This window comes from Amblyomma mixtum, chromosome 5 (assembly GCF_055824585.1).
Source record: "Amblyomma mixtum isolate Tamu chromosome 5, ASM5582458v1, whole genome shotgun sequence".
Classification (NCBI taxonomy): Eukaryota; Metazoa; Arthropoda; class Arachnida; order Ixodida; family Ixodidae; genus Amblyomma; species Amblyomma mixtum.
The window spans coordinates 81,614,649-81,629,622 of NC_143016.1; the positions used below are offsets into that span (position 1 = coordinate 81,614,649).

The 14,974-nt window shown below is 51.6% G+C and overlaps 1 protein-coding gene across 11 annotated transcripts in view; it reads left to right on the forward strand.

The window, feature by feature from the left end:
• The window catches only part of Mef2 (myocyte enhancer factor 2), a 127,666-nt gene that overhangs the window by 84,584 nt on the left and 28,108 nt on the right, over positions 1-14,974 (forward strand). The window contains exon 1 of one of the 11 annotated variants that reach the window (XM_089545268.1): positions 13,796-13,954. The exons of 9 other annotated variants lie outside the window; for them this stretch is intronic. The gene's annotated coding sequence lies outside the window, so the exon portion shown is untranslated. Of the gene's footprint in view, positions 1-13,795; positions 13,955-14,431; positions 14,604-14,974 lie in introns of those variants that run through there. One more of the 11 variants, XM_089545269.1, reaches the window with a different exon arrangement.

A 14,974-nucleotide genomic window follows, 5' to 3' on the forward strand; every position in this document is an offset into this window, starting at 1 on the left:
GTCCGATTCCAAGAATTTCCCGTCTTCGAGCGGGTTTAATTTACTCGCGTGCGCTTACAGCGTTTGTTTAGTAGCGCGACCTAACCGAGCACGTGTAGATGTGCCAGCTTCTTTCGCATACGATAAACGCGGAAGTCTTGTCGGCGAACGACGCCTCGGACACATGTCACAAGGGCCGTTGAAACAATTTCAAAACACAAAAGAAAGAAAAAAAAAATGAAAGGAAGTACAAGTACAGCAAGGCTCAAATTATTCTTGCAGTTTCCTGATTGCGCGTAACCACGGCGCGGTGTATGAATGCGAGTCGCATGCATAGACGGCTTATCCTCTAAAAACAAAACGTAGTATACACAAGGAAAAAAAAAAAATTGGCATACGCTTTTTTGCCGGCAGGTATACAAGAATGGGCGCTTCTGGAATTTTGCAGGAGAACCTTTCGGAGACCTTTCTGTTTCGTGAAGCTGCATAGCAGCGCAGAGCGCGTTCATAGACTTTCATTTAAGTGTGACGTGAGTGAGATGCGGTGGCGCTGTTGTCTATATACTAGTATTGTTCCTATATATATGCTTCCTGTGGGAGCATATATACAAAGCACTGTGCTCAAAAAGTCGCCAGTTCAAAAGTCGCCCGATCTTTACGTCGCTGAGTACCTTAGCGAAGAAACTGCGCGTGAGCGAAAAACACTTCAGGGAAATAAAAGCGCACCGTGTGTTTTGCATCGTTAAATTCATGCGCACAATTTGCAATTGTCTCGTTCCCGCGGCGGGGAGATATTTTCTATGTGCATAATGCAAGCGTGGCACAAAAATAGAGTGAATAACGTAATAACATCAATTGCAGAGGCGTTACTCGTAGCCACACATGATTACGCACTCGTAAACACAGCAATAACGGTATGAAAGGCATTCTCATCACTATTATCAGCTCCAAGCTGGAGTACGGTCGCGAAATGCTTAAAGATATGCTGGCGTGTTTTTTTTTTTTAATGACTTGTCGGGCTGTTGATATTACTAAATTGAAGCTTTCACATTTCACCTCATTATTTATTCTCCTGACTTGATTCATTTTATTTTAAGCCGCGCGCATGCTGTTGTGCCACGAATTTTAAGTCGCACATGTGTAGCTCTAGTAAAGTAATATTTTCTTTTACATGTGCTACGGCATATTTTGTTTCGCGTGTCACGAATATTATTCATCTTTCTCAGTTTGCTGCCTTCGACGCTGTTTGCGCAAATACAAATGACCGAGAATTCTTTATTCAGTGCTACTAAGGCTTGTATCCTTAACCGCTGAATGATTATAAAATTAATTACTTTAATCCAACTCAGTTGTCATTAGTGTGAAGATAATTTCGGAAAAGTCGTGTTAGTCCAGCAGGTACTGTAAGCGCAGGGTTTTGAATGCACTTCGCTGTACACTATATCCCTACGCTGTCCCCGTGCTAACCGGTGCAGGTGTTTGCTGATTAGACTCGTTTATTTCTTTATTTGTACCTCACAGGCCCCGAAGAGCATTGTCTGAGGGGGGCATATCAAAAAGGAATATGCAGAAATAATAAACGACAATAACGGTACAACGGATTGGCACAAGTCAAACACACGAAAGGAACACGAAGTTGACACCAAAATAGCCATAATCAAAATAGCTGCACTCCCACCAAAGAGTACCACAGCAGACCGCGGAGCATAACTGCAGCGCAACGATTGATGTTTCGTGAGAAGGTGGAGGTATAAAAAGAGTATACGAACAGCGTATATATACGCTTGGGTAATTTGCAGCTGAGTATCTATCAGTGAATTTGAGCCGAGCCTCGGTGTGCCTGAAATGCTTGAAACTGAAAATCGGTTTCGGTCTTGAACGGCCTGTGTGTGTCGCCTCGAAATAGAGAAAAAGTACTGAACCTGTTGTTCAGCGCATGGCTACCTTATGGTCGCTTATGTGCCATTAAACTCATCGTGACCGCCTCTCGTGCTCCTCTTGACGTGACACTGTGGCAAAATGTTCACGAAAGCTTTGTAAAAACGAATGACGCTGATGGCCACGTGGATGCTACCCTGAGTGTGCGTTGAGCTCGAAGGACACAAGATAAGAAGACAGAGGTCACGATCATCCGATAAATTCTCGGAATTTTGTTATCCTTTATAAATGTTCGCTTTATGCTGCATGTTGCAATCTCAATCTTGAAGGCTGCCGATTCGAGACTAATCCAATTCGCAGAACTTGCCGAAGTGCAACAGGTCTCCAGATGTTCGTAAACAATTCCCTGCTTCTTCGCACCTTATTACGAAACTGGGAGCTCATATTGCTCAGGAACCGGACGCAGGCTGAGCTCAGCAGTTCAGCAAGTTCAGCATAGAGGTAAAAATTGATTTGTAATAAGGGAGTAATTACTCATTGGCATCCACCCAAGCGCAGCCATACGGCTACAAAGGAAAGCTATACAGCTTTCTCAGAAACTTCGTAGTTAAAGAAAAATTCGTCCTGGTCCGGGGTTCGAACCCGGAACCACCGCCACACCGGAGCAGTCGCTCTACCAATTGAGCTAACCGGGACGGCAAGCTTATGGTAGGGCGAGAAGTTTCTCAGAAACTACGAAGTTTCTGAGAAAGCTGTTTAGCTTTCCTTTGTAGCCGTATGGCTGCGCTTGGGTGGATGCCAATGAGTAATTACTCCCTTATTACAAATCTACTCCACCTTGGGGGATTCCCCTAAAAACATTTGACCAAAAATTGATTTCTGATCGCCAGCGAGATGTTCTCTTAGGCATTAGAGTAGGCTGCATGTGGATTCAACAGAGGCTGAGAACACGACATGATCCGAACGTCAGTAATATGCGGCCGCAGGGTCTCATGCTGTCTTATACATTTGCTATGGTCAGAGTTAAGTCGTTTCGTCCTTAATGACGCACCAGTTCTACCACCTTTAATAGCGAAATAGATGTGCCATCGCTTCTTCCTTCCTTTCTTTCTTTCTTTCTTTCTTTCTTTCTTTCTTTCTTTCTTTCTTTCTTTCTTTCTTTCTTTCTTTCTTTCTTTCTTTCTTTCTTTCTTTCGAACATTTATTCGCTCGTCATGGCTGCACTAATTGGAATTTATAGGATCGCAGCCGCAATGCTTTTTAAATAGTTCCCTTCGCCGCTTCGCCTCGCCCAGGCCGAAGTGTTCTTCCCACGTTCGCTTTTGTCGGGCGCTCCCTTAAAAAAAAATTTCAACGGGCCGAAGCAATTGAGCAGTGTACCCTGACATCCCCTTCTTTCTTTCTCGAAATGAGGCAAACGAGAAAATAGGGGAGCCTTGTTCTTTCGAAACACAACGCGCGCACTCGGCTCAGGAAGAGACACAAACGTCTCCCGACGAGGCAGCTGCCATGTGTTTGTTTCCCCTGCAGTTGCCGCGCATTGTCTTCGCTTTCACAAGCTGCGGCGTGTCCCTGAAAATCACGTCAGCTGAAAGAGACGCCGCGCATGGATCGTAGAGAGAGGGAGAGAATATAAACAAGACGCGCGGCAGACACTCGGAGGAGCATTGCGCGAAATCGCGCCAGTTGCGTTGCGTGCGCGGTTGTGTCGAATGGAGATATGATTGCGCTCCGAGCGCGACCCCTCCACACCGCATGCCCGGCTTTCTGTTCGGCTGTACACAATGAGCGGGCATCAATGAGCGGATCAGTGAGCCGGGTTTCTCTGTGTTTCAGAGGAGCCTTCGAGAACAGAGGGCGGGATTTGCACTTGATGAAGGGGAAGTGGGGTGCTACGCTTAGCTTTATTCTGCCAGCGCCGACGCGAACACGAAAGAGGTCGGGTGTTCGGAGTGAGGGAAGGAAAATGAACGGCGGATTGGCGAAAGCGAAGTGAAGACTCCTTGCGGAGCAACATGGGATAGAGAAACTGAACAGGTCATGAATGCGCATGGGCTCTAGTACGAAAGCACTACTTAACCCATTTCCAACCAAGAATCTTGTGTGAAGCCTCGGAGTAACTCGGGTAAGCTCGGATTAGTTCGGAGGAGCGTCGCACAAGCAGCAGCCAATGGGAAGAAGCTCGGGTAACCTTGAGAGTTACCTTGGCGCCCTCAATATCATTTGCTTTCGCTCGTCTACTGGTTTAACTACGTTAAAATCCTGCCAGCTTTTTTTTTTTTGTTATGACTCTAAGCGCATGTTCTTTGCGCCATTAGGGGTGCTCTCGAGTTGCACAAATAAAGAGGGAATGTGCCGCTTGATAAATAGCAAATGTATTGGGTCAAGTGTTTAGATATGCAATGCGGAGAAAACGTTAGCCGGTAGTCCGTTAGGGTTACAGAGTGGACTTAACGGAAATACAGTGGGATGAAGGCAGAGGGTGGTGACGTTAGTTTCTTTGCTGGGGTACAACGCCCACGACTAGTGAAGGGCAGATCTGACTGAAATTAAAATGAGAGACTATTATCATTCAGGGGAGTTAGTTTGATGAGTGATAATGAGATGAAAACAAAAAGAAAAGAAAAAGGTTAGCGATAGAGCTGGCACGATCCATCTTCTTACTCGATCCACTAGCGCCGGGCTCATGTATATATGCTGCTGGTGACCTTATGCCGAGGAATGGAGAGAAGGGAAATGGAACGCAGAGGCAAAGGGAACTCGGGGAAATTAATGGATGATGGCAGGGGCTGGGGAAGTGGCGACAGAGCTGGGCGATTGATGGCCGTGCATACACGAACTCGCCAGAAGCTGAGTTTTTCAGTCGGGACGACACCCTCCTGTTTAGTTCACCGAAGCGCTCTAGTATAACTTGTCGGATCGACCGAGCTATACGGGGTGGGCCGACTCGACCCGTCAGCAATGGTCACGTTGGTTCGCTCGCTCGAAGCTCTCGCCAAAGGGAATGTAAACGAGGCCGGGTGCTGGAGGCTGCGCGGGTACAAACCACCCGGCTTCGGACTCGACCCGCCAGCTCGTAGGGCTCGTGTGGCCCAAGGGCTTCATGGTCGGCCGTGTACGGAGGCTCGCTTCCGCCCTACGCACCAATGCGCGCCGGAGTGCGGCACGTGCCGAGTGTGGGCTGGCGGCGCTTTTTCCAGCAGGTGCTGCAGCGGTGAACAAAACAAGCCGCCCTGTGGCGTCACCAAGAAAAGAGAATCAAAAGAAGCGTACGAGCACGCATTATGAATAAGAGTGGTTTTGAAAGCGGGGGAAATAGCGCGCGTAGGAGTAACTGAAAGATCGAAGTTGACAATTGAAGGCACTGCTAGACATGCCATGCGTGTCAGGCGCCGCAGCTATGTCTGGCGCGTGGCATGATGGAGCAGCGAGCGTAGGCTGCGCCGTGTGTGCCTAGTAACGTCGCCGTAACGCAGCGCGCGGCGCGGGAGTCATTGAAAGCGCTGAATTGTGACAGCGCACCATTCCGTCCGCACCTTTCCGTCTACACCGTTCCGTCCGCACCGTTCCGTCCGCATCGTTCCGTCCGCATCGTTCCGTCCGCACCGTTCCGTCCGCACCGTTCCCTCCGCACCGTTCCGTCCGCACCGTTCCGTCCGCACCGTTCCGTCCGCACCGTTCCCTCCGCACCGTTCCCTCCGCACCGTTCCGCCCGCACCGTTCCCTCCGCACCGTTCCGTCTGCATCGTTCCGTCCGCACCGTTCCGTCCGCACCGTTCCGTCCGCACCGTTCCGTCCGCACCGTTCCGTCCGCACCGTTCCGTCCGCACCGTTCCGTCCGCATCGTTCCGTCCGCATCGTTCCGTCCGCATCGTTCCGTCCGCACCGTTCCCTCCGCACCGTTCCCTCCGCACCGTTCCCTCCGCACCGTTCCGTCTGCATCGTTCCGTCCGCACCGTTCCCTCCGCACCGTTCCCTCTGCACCGTTCCCTCTGCACCGTTCCCTCTGCACCGTTCCGTCTGCACCGTTCCGTCCGCACCGTTCCCTCCGCACCGTTCCCTCCGCACCGTTCCGTCTGCATCGTTCCGTCCGCACCGTTCCGTCTGCATCGTTCCGTCCGCACCGTTCCGTCCGCACCGTTCCGTCCGCACCGTTCCGTCCGCACCGTTCCCTCCGCACCGTTCCGTCCGCATCGTTCCGTCCGCACCGTTCCGTCCGCACCGTTCCGTCCGCACCGTTCCCTCCGCACCGTTCCCTCTGCACCGTTCCGTCCGTAGCATGCCATCCGCGCCATTCCCTCTGCGTCAGCTTGTAGCGTGGCGGTTCTGTGGTGTCATTAATGCATATTGTATATAGGTACTTCGAGTTCATTTTTCTGTTTTTTTTTGTTTTGTTTAGCTCTTTATACACCTCTCAGTACCGCTAATGCCGGAAAGCCGCAAACAGTGTCGGTCTCGGCAGCAGCTCGTATTTATCTTGTAGTCGCTTGAGTCCTCTCGGGTCACGATTACAGTTGCAACGCGGACTTGAAGGGGTTTTATGAACAACAGCAAGCTCCTCTTTAAGCCGAGTCTCTTTAATCATACTAATTCCTCTTCTTCCAAGTTCATCTGCAGATAACATGAATACACCCCCCCCCCCCCAATCCCTTTTTTCACAGCCGCGTCTGCAATGTACAGTCTTGTTCAAAAGTATTCAGGCCACATTGCCTTTGAGCTTTTTAGTGCATTGCCTTTGAGCTTTTTAGTGGCGCACTCACGTATAGACCAACGAGCGTTGTCAGGCTAGGAAAGGGGCTCTCCTCACCGTGCAGAGGTTTGAACCTTGGCGGGTGCCTTGAATGCTAAAAACTTTCGATCGACAGAGGGGGGGGGGGGGGTACATTTATCTGGTCGTGTGTACGGTGCAGAGGCAAAATTGGGTCCGCAAAGATCTGGGATGGAAGTCCCGGCAACGTCTCCGATGTGGGGGAAGGGGGGAACACGTGCCTCCTCCCAGAGAAGGACCTCCTCCAAGCATACCATGCCCGGGAAGAAGAGGGGCCGAGGTGCTTTCGTCGTCGGTGTGCGAAGAAGGGCCCCGCAGTAGTTCGTCGTCGCAGTCACGGTGTGAATGCCATCGTCGTACCTCGCACGGCTGCGTGGGTCATCGCACCGTCGTCGTCGCCGTTATCTAACGCGGGCCAGATGTGCTTCCGGTGGGAAAGACGAGAGCTTCCGGTGGCGTCTCGGGGCTGTGCAGCAGCAGAGACATTGCTCGCCGCACGGACCCGCGGTTCGAGGACGACTCTAGCCCGCCGTTAAACCCGCCATAGTTGTGAAGCGCCCCCTGTCTCGGAATTCCCCCCATCCCCCTCCCCTTCCCCACCGAGCGTTGAGCCGGGCATTATATCTCGCCTCGTGGCCTATACGGACACGGCTTCGCAGTTAGCTTCTTTCTTTCTTTCTTTGCTTGTTTCATTCAATCCTTCATTTTTTTCTCGCTCCTTTCTTTCCATTTGTGTTTTTGCTTTTTGCGTTGATTTCTTTCGCACAACTGCTGGTGCCGCTGCAACGCTGTCGACGCCTGCCCTGCCAGCGGCTTGGGAGGAGCTGTGACTAACCGCTTCCTCTCGGCGGCTGCTTCCGACGCGCTCCTTCCGTCGCCCTTGTTTCATCCTGCTCTGCTTGCTTGCTCGTTGTCGTCACTGCCTTGCGCCCCGCAAGGGCAAGGCTCCTCACGCTACAGAGTGCTGTGCTCCGTTCAGCCCGTCACACTGCACAACGCTATAAGAGAGGGAGAGGTAGTGGAGGACTCCGGAAAATTTTCAAACATCTGGGGTCCTTTAACGCAGCGACTACCAGAACCTCGTTTTTTTTTTGAAATTCTGAGAGATAACGTGACTATTACTAACAGCTAGCTACAAATCTCAAATTACAACCAGGTGTGTACCAATTTTATAAGTCAGTATACCAGGTTACACTTTTCTGACGCCCGCCACCTCTCGTATAACACTGGCACAGAACCTGCCTCAAAACGTCTGTTTTTTTTTTTTTAACTATTACTTACGGGAATCGCATAAGCAGCCGGTATAGTGCCAACTGAAAGTTATAACACGAAGTCAGTGCGTATAAACCATCTTTTTCGAACAGCTCTCCCGATTATGGAGCGCCACCGGGTCCTATACGTGCGCGTCCTTGATCACAAGCGCTTTTATTTACTAACCATCCCCATATCGTCGTTTTTGTTTGCTTGCTTCACTGAAGGACGACGTTCATCTCATATCGACAACATTCGCCCATCAGGTCAGTTTTGCGCGTTCTTATAATGCGCATTCAGTTTCCCTCTCGTAGCGCAGTTGTGTAGATGTAGCTCCAGAAGTCGATATATATCGACCATACGCAACTAAATAAACAAAGAAGATAAACAAACAGAGGCTCGGCTGTGCTTTGGGCGCTCGAGCATGTATATACGTATACGGCGGGACGCGAGCGCGCACATTTCACTCTAGATATGCGCTTCGTACGTGTCTAGCGTGAGTGCCAAGAGTACAGGGCATATATCAGTGCGGGCGCATTATTCCCTACCATGCTTGCTTCGGGCTCAGTGATCGTGCCGGAGTCGCAGGATAAGACTCTCTCTCCTGCATTCGAGGGGAAGGGGAAGTGCTATAAGCTATAAACCCTGTATATTCAGTATTGAGCTGTGCCGTGCGTGTATGGGACAGGTATACGCTGCGTTGTCTCTGTTGTTCTGTAGCGAACTGGTGGCCGTGGTGACATTGTCCTTCCGAGCGCAAGGTCGTGGGTTCGATCCTAGCGAGCCTCGGGCACCGCGTTTCGATGGTAGCTGCGGAAATATTGGGGGACAGCGAGGAATGCCTCGTTGATGTTCAGTAGCTAGCTGGCCGACTCTGTGTATTAATTTCGAGTGTAATAAATAACATATGAGTGTTCACGCTTTGTCGTCCCTCCCTTTGTTCCATCGAGCACGAACCCCTCCGCAGTTAGCGAGCGGAAACGCTGCATCCGCGGAGTGGGAGTGCGGGGCGGAAGACTGTCCCCCCATATAAACAAATAAAAAATACATATAACTAATGCGGAAACTCGGCAGGCTGCCTAATTTTGTCGTTTAATTGCTTTCTCTTGCGAAAGCGACCCACCACGCATAGCGGCGTTTTTTTTTTCTTCTTCTTACTTCCTCAGCGCTATTTTAAATGCATCCTTCCCACTGAATTACATTCAACAACCAGCGGTACTATTTGCACAATGCATTTCTAGGACTTTCTTCGTCGAAAAAGAGATGGGGTTTTCAGGGGCTGTTCTTTATGGCACATTTCTCGCTGGGGAGGGCGCTACCCCCCCCCCCCCCCTCCCCCTCTTTCCATTTAAATCCGCCACTGAACGGTACTCATATGCGGAATACACCTATCGCCCGTCAGACTGTACGTAGTATGGCGCTGGTTCAAAGCAAAAAAAAAAAAAAAAAACAGGTTGTAGGCTACATCTTTCTTGTCAGAGGTGTCTGTTCTTCCATAGTTTTGACAAGGACAGTGGTGTCACAGCCTTCAGCTGACCTTCCGACCTTGCAAACCGGCGTCGAAATGGACCAAGAGTGCGGCAGAAAGAAAGCGAGAAATGGACATCACAGATGTCGCGTTGTAGCCTTGCGCAGGTACTGTGTTCCAACGTGTTCCCGCTTAATTAATGAAGAGGGTGATGTAGCCACTGCGCACTGCGAAGTTCATAGAAGCCTGCGCCCGGGAGGCGAGCGTCGTAGTACGACCTCGCCGGCGCGGGTCCGCACCGTCGAGGCGCGATCGTTGTTGGCGAAAGCACGCCGCGGCGCCCGTCGGTCTGCCGCGAGCGCCAAGGTCAGGGCTGGCATCGGCGGCGCGGCGGCCGATCGGAGACGCTATTCCATTGCGCTGGCAGGGGAGGAGCTGGCTGGCTCCGTTGCTGCTACGTCGCCGCCTCTGACCGCTGCTGCCGCTGCTTCCTCCGGCGGGATCGGGAGGAAGCGGCTGTTTCCCAGACGATACCCAGACGATGCGGTATCTGTAATGGCGCGATAGCGAGCGAGACAGGGCCGATGCGATGGCCAATTGGCCTCAGATGCCTCCTCCTTCCCCGCGCACTGTACCTCTGTACAAGCTTGTGCGTGGATGCTGCCAAGTCAGCTCGCCAAGTATCCGGGGTCCCTCCGCGAAACGCCCCTGTCGTCGCTCCGCCGAGGGACGACAGCTGGACAGCCGGGCCGCCGAAGTGGAGGTGGCGGCGGCCTGATGCACCGCGCAAGCCCCGAGACCAACGAGGGACCGTATTCTGTAACGACTCGTTTGCCGACGAATTTTCTTGTCCTTCCACAGAATTAATAGTTTTGACTTGCGACGCCATTAATGAGGGCTAAACAAGGAATGCCAGCCGCCGGCTCCGATATGAAAGGAATGGGACTGGCTGATATCAGGGAAGCAAAGGAGTCAATGGCGAAAAGGATGGTTGTAAAGTACGGCCCCACGGCTGATTTTCTTTAGTACGAAGTTTTCATTTGGACGGTCTTTGTGGTCACGGGGTTAACGCGCGGTTAGTACGCGGAAGGAGAGTGAAGAATGTTTACAAAGACAGAATGGTCACACGGAAAGCGAATGTATGCTTCTTTTGTACCGTGCACTCTTCCTAATTATAAGATGGTCGAAGCTATGCTGCACTGCCATATCATGGAACTGCACCCAGTGAATCAGTAAAGGCCCATATCTGCAACAAATCTCATCGCACCCAAAATGTTTCGCTATCCAGGCCGCAGCACTCATATACCCTGGCAAGCCACGAAACTTATTTCCCGTACCCCGGAAACCCACCTTAGAAAAAAAAAAAAGGGGTGTGAGGGGGGGCTTCATTTCTTCCATGTTTCTTCCTGTTATGTAAAGTTACATGGAGCTCAAGGAAGGGTAGCAATGTTTTCGAAAAGTTAAAGGGGTGGAGACACCAAATTTGTGGTTCGCGCGTTCTTAGTTGCAAACGTTTCTTATGGCTCCAGGAAGCATGATACACACTCAAAGATTCATATATTCACAGTGAATAATTTATTATAGCATTTTTAGGTGAACGATTTTCGGTTTCGGTTTCGGAACGCCGAGTTGTACAGTGACGTCACAGAAGGGGAAGATCAACTGCTTCGCTTGGTCACGTGGGCCCACAAAAGTTGTGACGCACCTACTGCTGCATCGTCTGCTTTCCCACACACGTGCTGACCAGCGCATATGAAAACAAACAACTGCACGTCTAGTCCCAGCAGCTCGGATTCTGACAGATCTGATTCCAACGAGTGAGGACATCGACTTTTTTTTTGTTCGCACGCTAATATCGCCTTCGCGGGTTCGCGTGAGGATGCGAAACACTTTGCAAAATGCCAGTAAGCATCGCTGCGCCGCTCTACCCAAGCTGCGCCCACAACCGGTGTCACACTTCGCTGCCGTGCAGCAGTACCTGAGCGCTGCTTGGGATGGTGTACAAATATCACAAGAAAAGACAAGATCGCCTTGTTATCAGAACTGCCAGCTATACTCGAGCAGCGACAAAGCATGTCTGCTTATGTTGGGAGCTTTCGGCAACGGCACCGCTCGCGGGCGCTCCGGGCGACGAGCTCTGCTGCTGCCTGGCTGCCGTGGTCGTCGCTAGGCCTATAGCCTGTTTAGCAAGCGGCCGGCGCTTCGGAAGTCGCCTGCGCTATAATAAAAGGCCTACTTTTCACAAATAGCTGTAGTGTTAACAGAATCATCTCACAATAAAATAATAGTATGGTCAATCTCCTCGACGCCTTCGGCAGCGGAGCTAGCGGGCGCCAGGCGAGCCGGACCCCGACGTCGCGCCAGCGGCAGCTGCTAGGCGCGGTTGTGAGAAATTTGCTCATATCACAGTTGTTACCTCTACTAGCAGCTCAGTATTGGTCAGCGATCCTCAAAAATGACACTTTTTTCACATTTCTTGTCCCATGGTTTATTATTTACGTCAAGAACACTCTTTAGCTCGCTTTTATGACGTCGGCAGACGGTATCCAGGCTGACCTACCGGCCGGCAGACTCGGCGTACTTCACGTCCGCACAAGAAAATACAAAACAGCCATGCCACCAGAAAGGATGCTTTCTAGATTCGAGATACGACAGCATGCATCTGTGCTAAAAGTGGATCTTTCGGCAGCGACACTGCCTGCGGCAACGCCGGCCGACGACCTGCGCGCTGGTCCCAGACTGCCCTAGTCGTCGCTAGGCCTAGCTGCTTTCGATATCGACTCCGCAGCTGAGGGAGCTTCGGGACTGGCCAGCGCTCAGAAACGTGCTCCGCTCGGCACCCCTTTACTGTGAACTCGTCCCATAATAAAAGATATGCTCGATTTCCACGACGTCTTCAGCAACAGAGCTAGCAGACGGCAGGCGAACCGCACCAGGTAGCAGCAGCACAAAACCGGCTATGGGATGAAATTTGCTTGCATCGCAGTCATCACTTCTACCAGGAACTCGGTATTTGCCAACGATCGTCACAAACGATGCATTTTTGATATTCATATATCCCAGGGTTTGCTATGAACGTGAACAAACAATACTATCGCGTTCTTCAGATGCCGGCGTTCGGCACGAAGACTGGCGCAGGCCGCCCGGCTCCAAGGAGTGCGCCCTATGTCATCATGACGCTGCCGCTCTCCGCGCTCGCATTGGCTGCCGCTTCCCGTCGTTGTTGCCGCGAGCGGCCCGCCGTTGACATCTAGCAGGCCGGACGCAGGCAACGAGCTGCAATCGGACGTTGCGACGCTGTTCGCAACGGCGCGCCGCAAACCGAGCGAGTGGCGGTTAGCAGCAAACGCGGCTCGCTGGTGCGTCGACTGCGCTCACGCGGCTGTGCCCCGCTCATCGTACGTCACTGTATTTTGGTATGACGTCACTAAAACTTTATTTTTCTACACCCCTTGTGACGTCATGGTTGATGGCGCTAGCGAATGGGTCTAGGCCGTGAGAGTGAGCATTTAGGTAATCTTTGGAACCGAATTAAAATATTTTTTAAACGTTTGTTGCGTCCAACACCTGGCAGTGACTGCCCTTGCATACATAGGAATCCCATAGCAGGCTTTTTATAGCTTCAAAATTTGGTGTCTCCACCCCTTTAAGTGAAACATTACTAAAAAAAAGAAAAGAAAGATAAGTATTGACTCAAAGATCTAAAATGAGAGGCGTTCGCAACTATGAAAATAAAAAGTCTATTGTTTTCGGGGGTGTATATCTCCATGCTACGAAGGGCAATCTTCAGAGCAGTGGCGCAACACCTAGCCTTGCGGCCTTCTGCCTTCCTTTCCCTTTCATTTTTATTTTCCTGTGCAAGATATCTAAAATGAGCTGCTTCTCATAACGTACCGCATTTCGCTAGCGATGCTGATAAACACTGCGAGGAATTAGTTCCTGAGTCTCCTAATTGCAAGGCTGTTTTAGATTATTTTGATTTCGTTCAGTTTTTGTTGCTTGTCTTCCTGCGAAGATCCTTATCTTGACTGTCTAATTTCTTTATATCTTAAATACGCGTGGCTTGTATTTATCTCTTTTTGGTTCTTGCTTCCTTGCGCACCATAATTTTATGCCACTTAAGTAACCCTGCGTTGCATTTTTTTTTTTTAGCTGTCGCATGCTAATCATTGAAATTGTTGTGCCATAGGCAATAAAGGATCAGTTTAAAAAAAAGATAGGAGTCATTTTATGCTTCTTCTTTTTAACTTTTAGCAGCGGCGGGGACACGTTTACTGAAGCACAGTTGTTCTTCGTTGTTCAGCAAGCCTAAAACATCGAGAAACTGTGCCGTCGCAGAACTCGTTGAACCGCTCCGACTCAGTTTCGTTTTCAGCGGCGTGGCTCAGTCCGCGCGCGCCGATTCCGCTGCGTTTAGCGGGCGCGCGTTTTTCTGACGCGCGCTGCTGGCAACAGAGCTCTCGAAGAACATGGCGCCCGTCAGCAGGTTGTGCTGCGCTCGAGAGGTATCACAGCTGTTTTCTCGTCTCTTACCGAGGAGCTGAATGGATACCTGACGACAGTGTTCTGCCTGTCAAAGAAAGCTCGTCTTCATTCCGTACCGGAGTACTGTAAGTGGCCTTAACGAACGTTTCTGGCGCCCTCGGCGTGGCGATCCGGCTGATAAAAACTTGGAAAACTTTTCGCTCGTGATAAAACGGAACCAAGGCGGAACTGAGCCGTTACGTCACGTTTTTTTCGGCGTAGTTGTTTTTCCGTTGATCGGACCGCTGGGCAGAGGGATATGAGGTCGTCCCACAGCTACGTTACGGCACCGGGCTTGGATCCTAGAGAGAAGAGAGCTCGAGGATATGGCGGGTGTCTCCTGATAGGCTCGCGCGCGGTGTCGAAAGGCGCGACGACGAGATGTTGTGACAACACCCCGCTGTTGCCGCAATAAAGATACGCGAAAGCTTATCTCGCTTTCGCTTCTTGTTCATTTCTTTGCTCGCTACCTAGCGTATCTCCTTTCCCTCCCGCGATCCTCGGGACGTCTCTTCCCCACCCTTCGGCGCCGACTACGTGTTTGCGCCGTCGCAACAACAAGCGATCAGTGTACGGGCGCAGCTTGGCGGATCGCGTCGTACCATGCTCGTCGGCAGATTCCCCCGCGGCGGCCAAGACGGAACGAGCGTGCCTGGCCCAATCTAGAGAGCGAGCGCGCTCCGTTTCGCCGCCGCGCTGGAAGCATTTCCCCCGAGGAAAAGGGTTTGCGGCAGTGTACGTTGGAGCGCCTCCGAATTCGGGCCACTACGGGGTTGCATTGCGCGCCGCTGACGCGCACGACTTCCACACCAGCGCGCCGCCAGGTCGGCCGTCGCGCTCAGCGATGAATCGATGGCGACCCAGAAGTTCGCCACCGTGCGTAGTACAGGAGACCCCCCCACCTCCCCTCCTCCGCACACCCCTTTGACGGCCACTGGGCCGGCGCTTCTTCCTTGCCCGCTCACAGTGTCCCGTTACACTGGCGCGCGGCGCACCTGTAGCGACAAGGGGGGGGGGGATGGGCGTGGAAATGTTTCTGGCGTAGCGCCGCGAAGTCCCGGTGAATCCACGCGTTGGCTGGCGCGCACCTCCGGTGAATGAGCGGT